The 14,615-nt window shown below is 43.3% G+C and overlaps 1 long non-coding RNA gene across 1 annotated transcript in view; it reads left to right on the forward strand.

Moving 5' to 3' along the window:
* The window catches only part of LOC123385436, a 554,832-nt gene that overhangs the window by 162,435 nt on the left and 377,782 nt on the right, over positions 1-14,615 (forward strand). Inside the window, exon 2 of the long non-coding RNA XR_006597927.1 lies at positions 3,156-3,248. This is a non-coding gene — a long non-coding RNA (uncharacterized LOC123385436). The remainder of the gene's footprint in view (positions 1-3,155; positions 3,249-14,615) is intronic.

Consider the following 14,615-nt stretch of genomic DNA (forward strand, 5'->3'; position numbering starts at 1 on the left):
GCCCATTGGTCTTCTGGTTGTTACTAGGGCACCAATATACTTTAATGATTCTGTTTGGGATTAAATGAACCAGACTTTCTATCACTTGCAACTGTGATACTCCTACTACATACCAGGGATCAGGTTAGGGCCAGGAGGTTCACAATGAATAAAGAATATCAGCCTTCTTAAGTTGTCAGCCTGCATGACATCTAGTTCTGGGGATCCAAATCTCCTGAAGGCTACATTTTTTTTTGCTGGCTATGTCACCCTTTTACCCCTTCATCTAGAATTGCTAGACAGTTACCTTTTTCTAATAGAATTAAAGCTAGAGAACTTTTGACTCACAATGGATGCCTTGTCATCTTTGAATATCCAACTTTAGACATCTGATTTTAGGTATTCCTGAAGCCACTAATCACTAGCATGGCAGTAGGTCAGTTAACAGTGAAGCTGTCCATGGAGAGCAGAGTGGATGCCCTTCATCTTTTGGCCTGTCATTTTAACTCCTCAAAAGGGATGGAAAGAAAGCAGTAGAAAAACATGGTTTGAACAAATGTACAAAATTCTTTAGATAATTCATTCTAGGAGTTTTCCTAGGAATTTAATATCTACTTATCTAGTAATCTTTATTTCACTTGTTTTTCAAAGATAGAATCTTAATTTTATTAGTCCTTTCAGATGCTCCCTGTTAAATAATTTTAAACTCTACCATTTATATAGCAGCTTAGAGCCCAGTGAAGAGATAGGACTATGAATCTGAAAATTATTGACTACCTTCTGTGACCTTGGATAAGTTTATGGCATCTCTGTTTTTCTTCTCATATATAAATTGGTATAGTAATATCTGAACTGTGTTTTAAATGAAGGTAAAAGTTATCTTGTTTGGAAAAATCTTTTTAAGCTCCTTGGGGAAATAACTGGGAATAAATAGGCATTTCAAACGTCTTCGCACTCTTAGAATTTATCAGATGAAAGACTTGTCAACTTCAAACACAATAGTTAATATTATTCTCACATGGAAAGTCCCTAATGCTTCTACTTTTTGCGCAGCAACATTAATCTTAAATCCACATGGAATTAAAGCTGTTTTAATTAAGCATATAATTTGGCACTTTCTAACCTTAATTTTAGAGATGATAAAGCATTTTATAATGGTCAATGAATTTAGCACTCCTGGGGCTTTTGCAGAAATGATTAGAAAGGCTAGCTACCCAATTACTCTAGATGTAGATATGAAAGATACGCAGTAGCCAGCCAAAACTTTGGGCCTCTGAAATGCTTTCTTTCTGGAAATGAGTGTTTGGAAAGTTGCTGATTCAAGAAGAATGATTGATAATGTTGAAATGGAAGAATTATTTAATAATTCATAAATATTTGTTGTGCAGCTACTCTATGCATTCTTCTAAGCACTGGAGATGTAACAGTGACATAGTCATTATTTTATTCTTACAGATACCACATTCCAGGGGAGGAGGAAGAACAAATAGGCAGTGCTCTTGGTTAGGGCAGACTAGTATTTCAAATAAAATACGCCATTAAATTTAGCTAAAAAATCTGGAAAGACACAAAATCCACTAGAAGGTATCAGTGTACCTTAATAAGACATTAAAGAATTATGGGGCCAGGATGGAGGAGAACAGGGGTCTGGATAGTGTGCCTGGTATTTAATGTCGTGTATTTGAACATTTTGGTGAAATGATGAGTTAGAAAAATACAGCTTAGCAAAAGGAAGAAATTATAGGAAGAAATAGAACAGCTGAATAGTTCTCTATTTATCAAGATAATCAGATTTGTAATTTATAAACTGCCCACACTTCTATCCCATTGACAAGACCTGCTCCTTATCTTTGGTCAGCCTCCTCTGTATCCTCTTTTCAACTAGGGCTTGACCTTTGGACTTGTTCATCTTGTCATCACCTAGTATTACCAAATATTGCTTACTCAATTTAGCAACAATCTCCACCCTTGATACTGATCCCCCTTGACATTGATTAGATTCCTTATCCCTCCTAGTAATTTTCCATCCCCTGACCCCCACTCTGCCCTTGTCTATAAATCCCTACTTGTCCATGCTGTGTTGGAATGGAATCAGGTTATATACTGAGGTCTCTTCTCCTCTACTGGAATAGTTCCTGAATAAAATCTGCTTTCACCATTTTAACTTCAGTCTGGCTCTGGTTTTCCTTAACACTGCTATTGACTTGTTAGGAGATCCTCCCTTCCTCTACTTCTGTTCACATACACCTCAAATCTTTACAAAAGCCAATATTAATGGACACAAGATATCATTTCAAGAAAATGGGATGACATATTTTTATCAGAAAAATAAAAATTTCACTATTGATATTTCTGAAGACTTAATAGAAGCTCCAAATCACAAAGAATATCTTTTTCTTTTTCTATTATGTCTGCTAATTTAACCACAACTGTGTAAGTCTAACCCTCATTAGCCTTATAAAATAGGTGTTACTATCTTTGTAAAAATAGAGGAGGAAATGGTGGCTGAGATGGGTGAAGCAACTGTTGTGACACAGAATTGTTGAAGTCAGCTTGCAAAATGTAGCTCTGGCTGAAACAATTCAACTTTTTCCCTTTATGTGATATCGCCTCTCACTTTGCAAGCCAAGGCTAAACAACACCAACAAGGAAGTTAAAAGGAAACTCATTAAGACCTTTGAGCATTATGCTTCATTGCGGGAGAGAGCATGGACTTGCAGTTAGAAGAATTTGCCTTCTTTTACTTGTTATAATCTTATTATAATTCCTACTACATAAGATTACAATGAGAATTAAATGAATTACATACGTGGCTATTTCTATCATTACCACCCCATACTTAATAGATGCTTTAGGTTTTTCTTACCTGAATGAAATGACTAACCGTACTATGTAGATCTAAGCTTTGACTCTTTCCTCATACTGTCTTCTTATCCACTTATAAAAGGTCTGAGCAGTATCTTCTAAAATATAGGCATTTCCTGCTCCTTTAAAATAATCTCTTAAACCTGATATAACTCCCAAGGGGAGAAAAGCTCACCTCCTTTTTAATTCTGACATCAGTATGGACACCCAGATGCTAATGCAGTAAGTGTCTTTGAAATAAATATTTTAAATAGGATTTTACTGCCTTAATAAACTGTTTTCCTGCTTTTCTGCTTTCTCATTTTGATCAGCAATGCAAGAAAACACCTAGATGGGGTTGTCAGCTCTCATCCATCATCAGAAATGAAGTCAGAAATCTGAATAAGAATCTCTTGGCACTTCCTGTAAGTAAATCAGTTTTTTTTTTTTTAATCATGCTTCTGTGTTATTTTCTTTTCTAAGATCTTCCAAATATGATGCCGAAATACTTCACAAAAAGACAAGAAAAAAGTTAACTTTACTAAATTCAGGATGAGGTAGGAATCATCAGACATCTCAAGACATTGTTCTATTCTTGCTCAAATGTATTCAAAACATTAATGAATAAAAAGAAGGCGTTAGCAATGGAGTAATTCTATAGCAGGTGGTTAGATGAGAGGGGGATTCTTTAGTTGAGTTTTAAATGTGAAATCATGAAAATCTAGCTTTTGAACTTTTAGGATTCTAAAAGTATCCTGTTCTAAAAGTATTTCATGTATTCTCATGAAAATTTTTCTTAATATGCTTATACTTTCCTATTACTGGAAATAGGTAAGAGCAAATTAGCAAAAATTCAAGTTTATTGTTTTTCTGTATATACACTAGAGGTAGTTGCAAAGCAGCTAAAAAAGCACCAACTTATAGTCAAGGAAATCTGTGTTGCGGACCCAGCTCTGCCACTTATTTAAGCAGTTACTACTTAAGCCTCGGTTACTACTACCAGCTCCACAGCTTATCCACACAGCCCGTTGTCCTTCCACTAAGCCTTGTGCCTTGGAAGCTGGGTAGAGAAGGTGTGTGGTAGAGTCCCTCCATAAGGAATGTGGTGAAAACCTCAAGGCAAGGGAAGGCCACCTGGCTATGTGTGTGTGCGTGACCTTCCTCATGACTCTGTAACATAGACCGCCCATTCATACTGTATGTTACCGTATGTGGGAGACAAAGGAGCAAACGTTATACCAAAGGCAACCTCCTGCTGTGCTTGGGGCTCAGCCTGTTGGGTCTTAGCCCACTGAACATGTGCTAGCACAAATAAAGCTGCTTCCTAGAAAGAAAAGCCTCTGTGTCCCAAATCTCTATGTGTGACTGGCTGCTACATTTCATGGGGGGCTTGCCCTGGAGGTGGAGACTGTTTCATTTCCCTTGTCACCAGGGTATGAACCTTGGGGCACTGGGAGAGGTGACTTCACCTGGTGCCACAAGACTGCTTCATCCACAGGAGACTAGCCTCTCCCGGTGCACCAGGACAAGGGCTCTGGATGCACAAAAGAACCCAGTGAGGCCCAGGAGCCAGCTCAGGGAGAGCTTCCTGTCAGAGTGGAAGAACCTGGGTTAGTTTTGGTAGACCTGCCCCTAACAGGCAGAAGGGAAGCCTGATTACCTTCCCAGAGTTGCCCGAGTAGTTCCGAAATCTCAACTCCAAAGGGCTGGGCACTGGGCAGTGGATTGGAGTTGCTGTGTGATTGTGTGTGAATGAGACAGACAGTGGCAAGTTTCTGACCTGACCAGTGGGCCAAAGTGAGTGTTGAGTCCTGATCCATGGTTCTGTGGCTACCTCATATGGATCCATGGTTCTGTGGCTACCTCATATGGCTTAGGGTGGCATCAGACTTCCTCAGGAGTCTGATCCAGGTCAGGGTTTAATTCTGAACCCACCAATGCTAAGAGGCACCTGAAATATCTCCAAGAAGAGAGTGGCTGGAAACGGATGAAGCAAGTGTGTATCTTCTTCAAGTCAGTCCCTACTTCCCCCTTTTTCCTCTCTTGTGCATGAAATTTGTCCCTTATGGGATGAAATGGGTGGAAAGCAGAGTAAACTGACTCTCCTAGATGTATGTTGAGGAATTTCAAAAAGGGATATTCAGGAGATTATGGTGTGAAATTAACTTCCTGAAAGCTCCAGACATTCTGAGAAATTGATTGGCCATTGTTCGGGGTGGGCTGGATAAGGAACTAGTTGGCTGAGTGTTCAGGGTCATGTGGGGGATCCAGGCCACCCTGACCAATCTCCTTACATTGACTGTTGGTAACACCTGGTTCTATCCCAGCCGCCTTGGCTAAAAGTCTGTATTGAAGAGAACTGTAAAGTTGTGATGGCTTCCTCCAAATGCCAGCCAAAAACTGAAAAACCCATACTGTTGGGAGAGCCTGAGGGGACCCCACTGCCATATGCCCCACTGTACTCCCCACTGCCCTCTGTAATTCCAGCTGCCCTGGCTGCTGAAAACCCACCAGAATCTGCCCCTAGTCCTGAGGGCTCGCCACCTCTAGCACCACCAGCCCCTCTGGATGTGAGCGGCTCACCCAGATCACCAGTCCTGACCCCATACACCTCTTCTGGAAGATGACTAGGAGATCAGGCCAGCAGAGACAGTCCCTCCCTGCAGCAACACCAGGGAGCCCTACAGATGTCACTGACGGAAACTAGGAGACCTGTCTGTTGTGATCAGGAAGGCCAGATCCAAGGAGGCCAGTGTATTTTGTATACCAACCCTTTACCACTAAGGACCTCCTAAATTGGAAGCACCATACTCTCTCCTATAAAGAGAAGCTTCAGGCTATGATTGAACTAATGCAGTCCATAATTCAAACCCATAAACCTACCGGGACAGACTGCCGCCAATTCCTCCTGATCCTCTTTGACAGTGAGGAGTGCCACCTAATTACTCAGATGGCCCTAAAAATGGTTAGAGGAGAATGCCCTGGCTGGGACACTAGACACCAGGCTTATGCTCGGGCTCACTTTCCTAAGGAAGACCCCAAATGGACCCAAATGACTCAAGTGTAGATGGAGGCCCTACAAGGACTGAACGGTATCAAGGAGCCCTTCTAAATGGAATGAAGGAAGGCGGGGGAGAGGCCATAAATATGAGTAAAACATCAGAAGTGCTCCAGGGACCTGAGGAGAGCCTGAACCAGTTCTGTAAGAGACAATATGAGGTATTTCATCTCTATACCCCTTTTGATCCAGAGACACCCGTTACCAGTGGATGGTCAATGCAGCTTTCATAGGTCAGGTCCAAGGGGACATCCATTGCAAGCTGCAAAAGCTAGAGGGTTTCACCAGCATGAATGCCAGTCAGTTGCTGGAAGGAAGTAGCGACTAAGGTGTTTGTCAACCATGACCAGGTGGTGTGGAGGGAAGAACATCTGCCTGAAGATACAGAAAAAGGCAGACTTGTTAGCTGCTGCCTTGGTGGAACAGTCAGAATGCTCCTGGAAAGGTGCTCCAGAGGGACGGGGCCAGGGCCAAAAAGGGGAATGGTGGGAAGGATCATCTGCCCAGGACCAAGGTTAGGATGGAACCAGTGTATTCACTGTCGTCAGGAGGGCCACTGGAAAAATGAGTGCCCCCTGTGGCTAATTCTCAGCAGGCCCCAAGCAGAAAGAGGCCATGTGGTCCTGGGTGGGTACCAACCAGCATCACAGCCTCATGGGGCCCCCAAAGATGATTTTATGGGGCTAGCCGCCATGGAAGACTATGAGGAGGACTAGGACAGACCGAGTTCTATTTTGTTAGGTTCCCAAGAGCCTGTGATCCAGATGAATGTGGGGGGCGGACCCATCAACTTCATGGTGGATACTGGGGTGGAACACTTGTGGGCTTCCTCTCTCAGAGGCAAGCCACCATTATGGGGACCATGGGCAATCGGACAAGCTGTCCCTTCCTGCTGCCTCAATGATGCAATTTAGGCAGCCATGAAGTCATCCATGAATTCCTGTACCTCTCTGACTGCCCAGTGACTTTAATGAGATGGGACCTGTTGGGAAAGCTGCAGGCCCAGGTAACTTTCAATTCCCATGGACAAGCTGCTCTGACCCTACAAAAGCCAGAAGGAAAGATTATGACTCTCACGATTCCCCAAGAGGAAGAGTAGCACCTCTACAGTCTCATGGAGGAGACACAACAGGGACCTGAGCTGCCTTTCAGGGTACTGGGGTGTGTGAGCTGAGGACAACCCACCAGGACTGGCCTGGAACATACCTCTAGTAGTTGTACAATTAAAGCCAGGGGCAGGGCCCATCCACCAAAAACGATATTTCATCCCTTGTAAGGCACAGATGGGGATGCAGAAGCACCTGGAGAGACTTATAAAATGCAGGATCCTCTGACCCTGTCAGTCGTCTTGCAACACGTCTCTCCTACCTGTCCAGAAGCCGGGCACCAATGACTATCAGCTGGTCCAAGATCTGCATGCCATAAACCAGGTCGCTGTCACCCTGCACCCCGTTGTCCTGAACCCATACACTCTTTTGGGTCTTATCCCCACCAAAGCTGCCTTCTTCAGATGCCTAGATCTCAAGGATGCCTTCTTCTGTGTCCACCTGTTCCCCCAGCATCAACTGATCTTCGGCTTCCAGTGGGAGAATCCTGAAAATGGTGACAAGGGCCAGCTGACTTAGACCAGATTGCCTCAGGGGTTCAAAAACTTCCCAACCATTTTTGGCACTACGTTAGCCTCGGACCTAAGAGCCTTCCCAGCAGATCAACATGGCTGTGTCCTGCTTCAGCACGTAGATGACTTCCTGCAGCTGGAAGGTCTCAGGAGGACTGCAAGGAAGGAACTCCACAGCTCCCTACCCTCCTATGGGAAACTGGCTGTAAGGTCTCAAGGAAAAGAAAGACCAAATCTGTCAGAAGAAGATCAAGTACCTTGGCTTTTACCTGTCCCAGGGGCAATGCCAGCTCAACCCAGAGAGAAAACAGGCCGTTTGTTCAATCCAAGTCCTGTTGACCCAATGTCAGGTTTGAGAGTTTCTGTAGAAATGGGAGCTACAGGTTTCTGTAGAATTTGGATACCTAACTTCTCAGTCCTGTTAATACCCCTTTATGAAGCCACAAAAGGGGAAGAGCAGGAACCACTCTTATGGGAGCAAGCACAGCAAAGGGCCTTTGAAGAGATCAAATGGGCCCTCACCAATGAGCTTGGTCTGGGGCTCCCAGACATGTCTAAGCCCTTCTCAAGGACCCTGATGCTGAGTGTTTCACCAACCGTAGTAGTTTTGTGAAAGAGGGAGAATGCCTTGCAAGGTACTCAGTGGTGACCCTGAATTCTGTCATTGAGGCAAAACCCCTGCCAAAAAGAACCTGGGCACACAAAAAGCAGAGCTCATCACACTAACCTGAGCCCTTCAATGGGCGACAGGGATACGTGTTAATATATACACAGACTCTAGGTATGCCTTCACCACCCTCCATGTACATGGGGCTTTATATAAAGAGAAGGATCTAATAAACTCAGGAGGAAAAGATATAAAGTGTGGTAAGGAAATCCTTGAACTTAGACACTGAGTGGGCCCCTAAAAGAGTGGCAGTCATGCATTGTTGAGGACACCAAAGGGGAGACACCATGGCTACACAGGGAAACCATAAGGCAGACCTAGAGGCAAAGCTTGCAGCCTCCAAAGGAACAGCGGAATCAGCAGCTTTAACCACTGCACTGTTCCCGAGTCCACTGGCAGAATGGGACCTGAATTACTCACAAGATGAGAGTACCTGGTTTAAGACTGAAAATAGAAGCTACCTCCCAGGTGGATGGTGGAAATTTGAAGATGGCTGAGTAGCAATTCCTGAGGCCCTAGCTCCAGCTTTTGTCAAGCAGTTTCATCAGGAAACCCTTATTAGCTGGACATCTCTCGAAACTACATTGAGCCACCATTTCTATATCCTTCGACTCTGCAGTGTAGCCTGAGCAGTATGTGAGCAATGTGAAATGTGTGCCCAGAATAACCCATGTCAGGGACCCAAGGCTTCCCCTGGGTGCAGAGTGTCAGGGGAGCCCCATTTGAAAATATGATGGCAGACTTCACTGAGCTTCCGAGTCTGTAAATATCTGTTGGTCTTTGTGTGCACTTTCTCAGGCCTGGTGGAAGCCTTCCCTACTCCAACAGAAAAGGCACATGAAGTAGTCCTACTTCTTCTAAAAGAAATCATTCCTTGATTTGTGATCCCTATCGCTATGAGATCAGATAATAGGCTAGTGTTCACGGTGAGGTGGTGTGGCTGCTGGCAAAGGGGGTAAAGACTACCTGGAAGTTACAGCAAACCGACTCCAGAGCTCCAGGAAGGTGGAATGAATAAAGCGAACCCTGAAGCTGCAATTAAGTAAACTATGTCAGGAAACCCACTTACACTGGGACCAACAAGGTTGCCAAGTGCCTTGTTAAGAATCAGGTGTAGCCCCACTAAGCAGATGGGGTTCTCCCATTATGAAATCCTTATGGGCACCCTCCCCCCCATTATCAAGGACATAAGGGGGGATCTAAATGAGATAGGCAATCTAACCCTAAGGCAATAGATGTGGGCCCTTGGCTCTACCCTAAACACCTTACACCACTGGGTTAAGGAGTGATTACCTGTGAGTCTGACCACAGATGTTCACCCCTTTGAAACAGGAGATGCTTGTATGGGTGAAGGAGAGGAATTTCCAACCCCTAAAATCCCCCTCGAGGGGCCCATTCACTGTCATTTTGTCCACCCCTTCTGCCGTAAAGGTAGCTGAGGTGCGTCCCCAGATTCACCACAGCAGAGTGAAGCCCACATCTCGAAACTGGGAGTGCATTCCTGATCTATCAACGCTGTGCAAACTGACCATACAGAAGAAGCAATCTGAAACTCCAGAGGCTCTGGGAGACTGCAACCCTGCTTTAGTCACTCTGGAAGCTGACTATGCATGGCAGAAGCTTGAGGAATCGACAGTCCAGTGGAACAAATAGACTGTCCTTATTTTTCTATGTCTGTTTCCTTACTGTGATGCCCTGCCACCCCTTGTGTCTCACTGTTATTGTGATTCTTGCTCTACTTTTCACCATAGGATTGGCAGAAGCTGCCCTGGCCGGCTGAGATTGTGGTCAGAGGTTTCTGTTAGCATTCACCTTCCTTTTATGGATAGGATGCTTCATTGATATTGGTTGCTTCTAATCTGGACCCCTTCTGTAGACCTAGATTCCTGATCATGTGACCCATGTATTCGCATAACCAGGTCAGGCCAGGGAGTCACTTGGACCTTAGTATACCATACCCACTTCTCATGCCAAGGAAAAGTCCTGGGGTCCTGTGGACACAATGAGACCACCTATTCTACATGCCAATGGGAGAGTCAATATACTTGCTTTGACCCACAGTACTCCCCCAGTAAAGATTGGTTAGAAGTCTGACCCTACCAAGAGTGGGGGGCCTTGGTCAGCTGGACACAAATAACTAACTCTAAATGACCAGTGTCAATGATGTTTGATATATGTGCAGTTATAGCTATTGGCCCAGAGGCATCTGCCATACAAAAAAAGCAGGCACTTGTCATAGAGGACCCAAGGACTCTTGATATACTATGTGGAGGCTTAGATTGGGAGCGGAAATACCAACTCAATGACAAATACATGTGTGAGGAAAACAGTTTATGTGCCTATACACCTGAGTTTTCATGCCCCAGTTGGAGATGTGTTTCATGGCCTACTTGGCAAAAAGAAGGTACAACAGCGCTCCTTCAGATGGAGGCTGCTACATCAGGTTGTCAATCAAAGGACTGTAACCCTGTTAATTTTACCATCATTAACCCAGGAGATTCCAAATGGCAATGGGGCACCTGAATCGGCATCCAGATCCATGGGTGAGGCAGAGACCCAAGGACTGTGCTATATTTCAAGGGAGTCATTACCATCCATCCAACCACATCCCATCAAGGCTTCCACTCCTTCTATGAAGAAATAAGAAGTAGATCCTCTCTCATTTCAGTCACACAAGGAACTTGTTTCTAGCCCTAGCAGAGACTATAGCCCAGTCTCTAAAGATATCTTCTTGCTGTGTATGCAGGGGAACCAACATGGGGGATCAATGGCCATGGGAGGCTAGAGAGTTAGATCTCCATGGACCTTATAATGGGACAGAATACCCCAGTCCTACTGCTGGGGTTTGGCTCCTCAAAACCTTAATTATCAGGAAAAACTGCCTTGCCCAATGGGGAAGAAAGTTCACCATCTCTATTGGAAGCTTAACATGCCTAGCCCAAAGATTTTCTAACTCAGCTGCATGGGAGACCCAATGGTGGAGGACCATAGATCACCTCTGATCTTGAGCCAGACCCCTACCCCTTGTCTAACTTCTCTCATCTCCGAGAGTGCTGGGACAATGTCGATGCAGCCATCGAATAGCAGGCCCCAGGTGGACTATACTGGATATGTGGAAGGATAGCCTATACAGTACGGTTAGGCTGATCATGGTCATGTGTGCTGGCAACTATTCATCCATCTTTCTTCCTGCTCCCACTTGCCAGAGGGGAACATTTGGGAGTCCAAGTGTATGGGGACAGGGAGACTCAAAGGAAACGACATGCCCTACAAATTGGCAATTGGAAAGATGATAAATGGCCTCCTGAGCGTATAATCCAATGTTATGGCCCTGCCACATGGGCAGAGGTTGGGTCCTGGGGCTACTGCACTCCCATTTACATGCTAAACCACATAATCAGACTGCAGGTAGTTGCAGAAATTATAACCGATGAAACTGCCAGAGCTCTCAACTTGCTAGCGAAGCAGCAAACTAAAATGTGCAATGCTGTCTATCAAAATCGCTTGGCCTTGGATTACTTGCTTGCTTCTGAGGGAGGAGTTTGTGGAAAGTTTAACCTGAGCAACTGCTGCCTACAGATAGGTGATGAAGGAAAAATCATAGAGATCAAATGAGATCGGGTGAGATCGAATGAGAAAGGGTGCTCATGTCCCAGTCCAGACCTGGAAAGGTTGGGACCCTGGGGAGTTATTTGAAAGATGTTTTTCAACTCTGAGGGGATTCAAAACCCTCATAGGTATTATCCTCTTGATTTTGGGATCTTGCTTAATTCTACCCTGTCTAGCTCCCCTGGTTATATGGTCTGTCTCCAGCCTCATTGAGGTAATGGTCGAAAGGAAAATGGCTACACATGTGATGATGTTATGGAAATATAAACTTCTAAACCAAGATGATGCTCAGAGGCATCTGCCATACAAAAAACTTCTAAACCAAGATGATGCCCAGAGGCATCTGCCATACAAAAAAAACATGTGATGATGTTATGGAAATATAAACTTCTAAATCAAGATGATGCTCTTTGACCCAAAATAGGTGGTCTGAAAATCAAAGAGGGGAAATGTGGTAGAGCCCCTTCCTAAGGAATGTGGTGAAAGCCTCAAGGCAAGGGAAGGCAACCTGGCTATCTGTGTGTGTGCGCGACCTTCCCCATGACTCGGTAACATAGACCGCTCATTCATACTGTATGTTACCATATATGGGAGACAAAGGAGCAAAAATTGTACACAAGGCAGCCCCCCACCGAGCTCGGGGCTCAGCCTTTTGGGGTCTTAGCCTGCTGAGTCTGTGCTGGCACGAATAAAGCTGCTTCCTGGAAAGAAAAGCCTCAGTGTCACGAATCTGTGTGTGTGACTGGCCACTACAGGTGGAGCTTTTAGACCTTCGAAACTCTCTTTTTGAAAATGAATCTGTATGGTGAAGTATTGTAGTTATAGGTTGCACAAAAAATTGGGTTGTAGGTTCCTACAAGTTAAATTCCTCCTATGTGATTTCTATTTCTTTGTCTCTTTTCCTTTGAGAAAAGCATAGGAAAGTAATTCTTTTCCTTGGAATTCTAGTTGTTTAGTTTCTAAGAGTTCTAAGAATGTTTTTTTTGTGTGTGGGGGGAGGGGTTTTTTTGTATTATGAATTCTAAATTGGTTTTGAATTAATCAAGCTGAAATTGACTTATATTTTCCCTTTTATATCAATCAAATCAAAAATCATCAGTAATGTTTTAAAGAATTATGTTATTGCCACCTGACTATTGTGCTTCACTGAAAAGAAGAGAAATTAACTTAAACAGTGTGATTCTTTTACTAAAAATTTTCATCACTTCTGAAGAATTTCTACTTAGCTTTTTAAGAGGTTTTATGTTGCTCTCAGGCACTATCCTATCACTGGTTGTGGTGGAAAGCAAAGGATTATTATCAATATACTAGACTAGCAGAACTAATTTTTCATATTAAGTTGAGGTATGAATAATAGAGAAAATATGAGGAAATTTAACAGATTCAGTAAATTTTTTTGACTCAGTTTTACAACAAATACTAACATTTAAAGACCACAGTAGGGTTGTATCTTATGTTCTTTAAATTTTAAAAATTCAAGTGTGTGTGTGTGTGTGTGTGTGTGTTTAGACAGTCAGCTTATATTTTCAAACAATGAACAAGTCCCCAGGAGTGAGTGAGAGTTGATCAAAGAAACAGTGATCAATATATTTTACATTTGTGTGATTTTATAGACTGAATGTTGAATCTTATGTCTGAAGTGCAAAACTACTGTGCATTAGTTTTACTTTCTTTTTCTTTTAATGTTTAATTTTGAGAGAGAGACAGACAGAATGCAGGTGGGGGTGAGGCAGAGAGAGAGGGAGACACAGATTCCCAAGCAGGCTTCAGGCTCTGAGCTGTCAGCACAGAGCCCAATGCAGAGCTCAAACTCATGAACTGTGAGATCATGACCTGAGCCAAGTTTGAAGCTTAACTCACTGAGCCACCCAGGTGCCCCTCTTTTTCTCATTCTCATCCTCATCACTCTGCCTTCCACCTGCCTTCCACTCTGCCTTCGACTCTTCCTGCCTAGAAGATTTCATGGTTGGTTACTTAACTTTTACATGTAGCATGTTTGATAGGTTTGGTATATTTATGTCAAAGTATGTGTGACTATATATAATATCATTGTGAATTGGGTGCCCTAGATCAGTACTCCACTTAAAAAAGTAAAACGAAATGAAACAAAACAACCCCCTTGAAAAATATAGAAACAGTCTTTTAAAATGAGCTAACTTGGCATTAGTAAGAAAAGAATAATCAGTGTCTAAAGCTAAATGAAAGTAGGAAATTAGATAGGCTAAGTGGAACATTGAAACTAGAAGGTAAATGGGGTGTGGAAATCAGATTTTACTTTTTAGATGCTTGCCCAACCCACTGAGTTGGACCTTGTTTTCATTCTCATAGGGTACAGAGATGACAAGAGTCAAAGATCAGGGACCACTAAGAGTAGTCAAAGGACCTCCTTGACATAAAACAGAAACACTGAAAGCACATACCTTCTGTGTAAGGGTAAAGTAAACATGCTGCTTCCTTCCATCCCAATATAACTAAAGGATAACTCTTGGATTTGAGCCATGGTACTAAATAGAGGGAAAGGAATCTTCCTGAGAATTCATAGCTAAAAGACAGCTCTAAACAGGTTTGTAGCCTGAATTCACACTACTTAGGTAGTTGAGAAACAATAAATCACTAGCTTAACCAGTTTAGCACAATTCTGAGCTGGTATCCTGAAGTTCTTGAAAGAAGCAAATGTACATCATCTCTGGAAGAATCTACCTTTACCATAGGACTAAAAAATCCCCACTGAAAAAGTTTCAAGACATAGAAGTAGTCAGTCAAAAACCACAAAAGATCTGACATGATGCTATCAGAGAAAATTAGTAGAAACAACATACATCAGAATGAAGTCTTCAAAA

The sequence above is a fragment of the Felis catus genome, chromosome B2, assembly GCF_018350175.1.
Source record: "Felis catus isolate Fca126 chromosome B2, F.catus_Fca126_mat1.0, whole genome shotgun sequence".
In the NCBI taxonomy this organism is placed as follows: Eukaryota; Metazoa; Chordata; class Mammalia; order Carnivora; family Felidae; genus Felis; species Felis catus.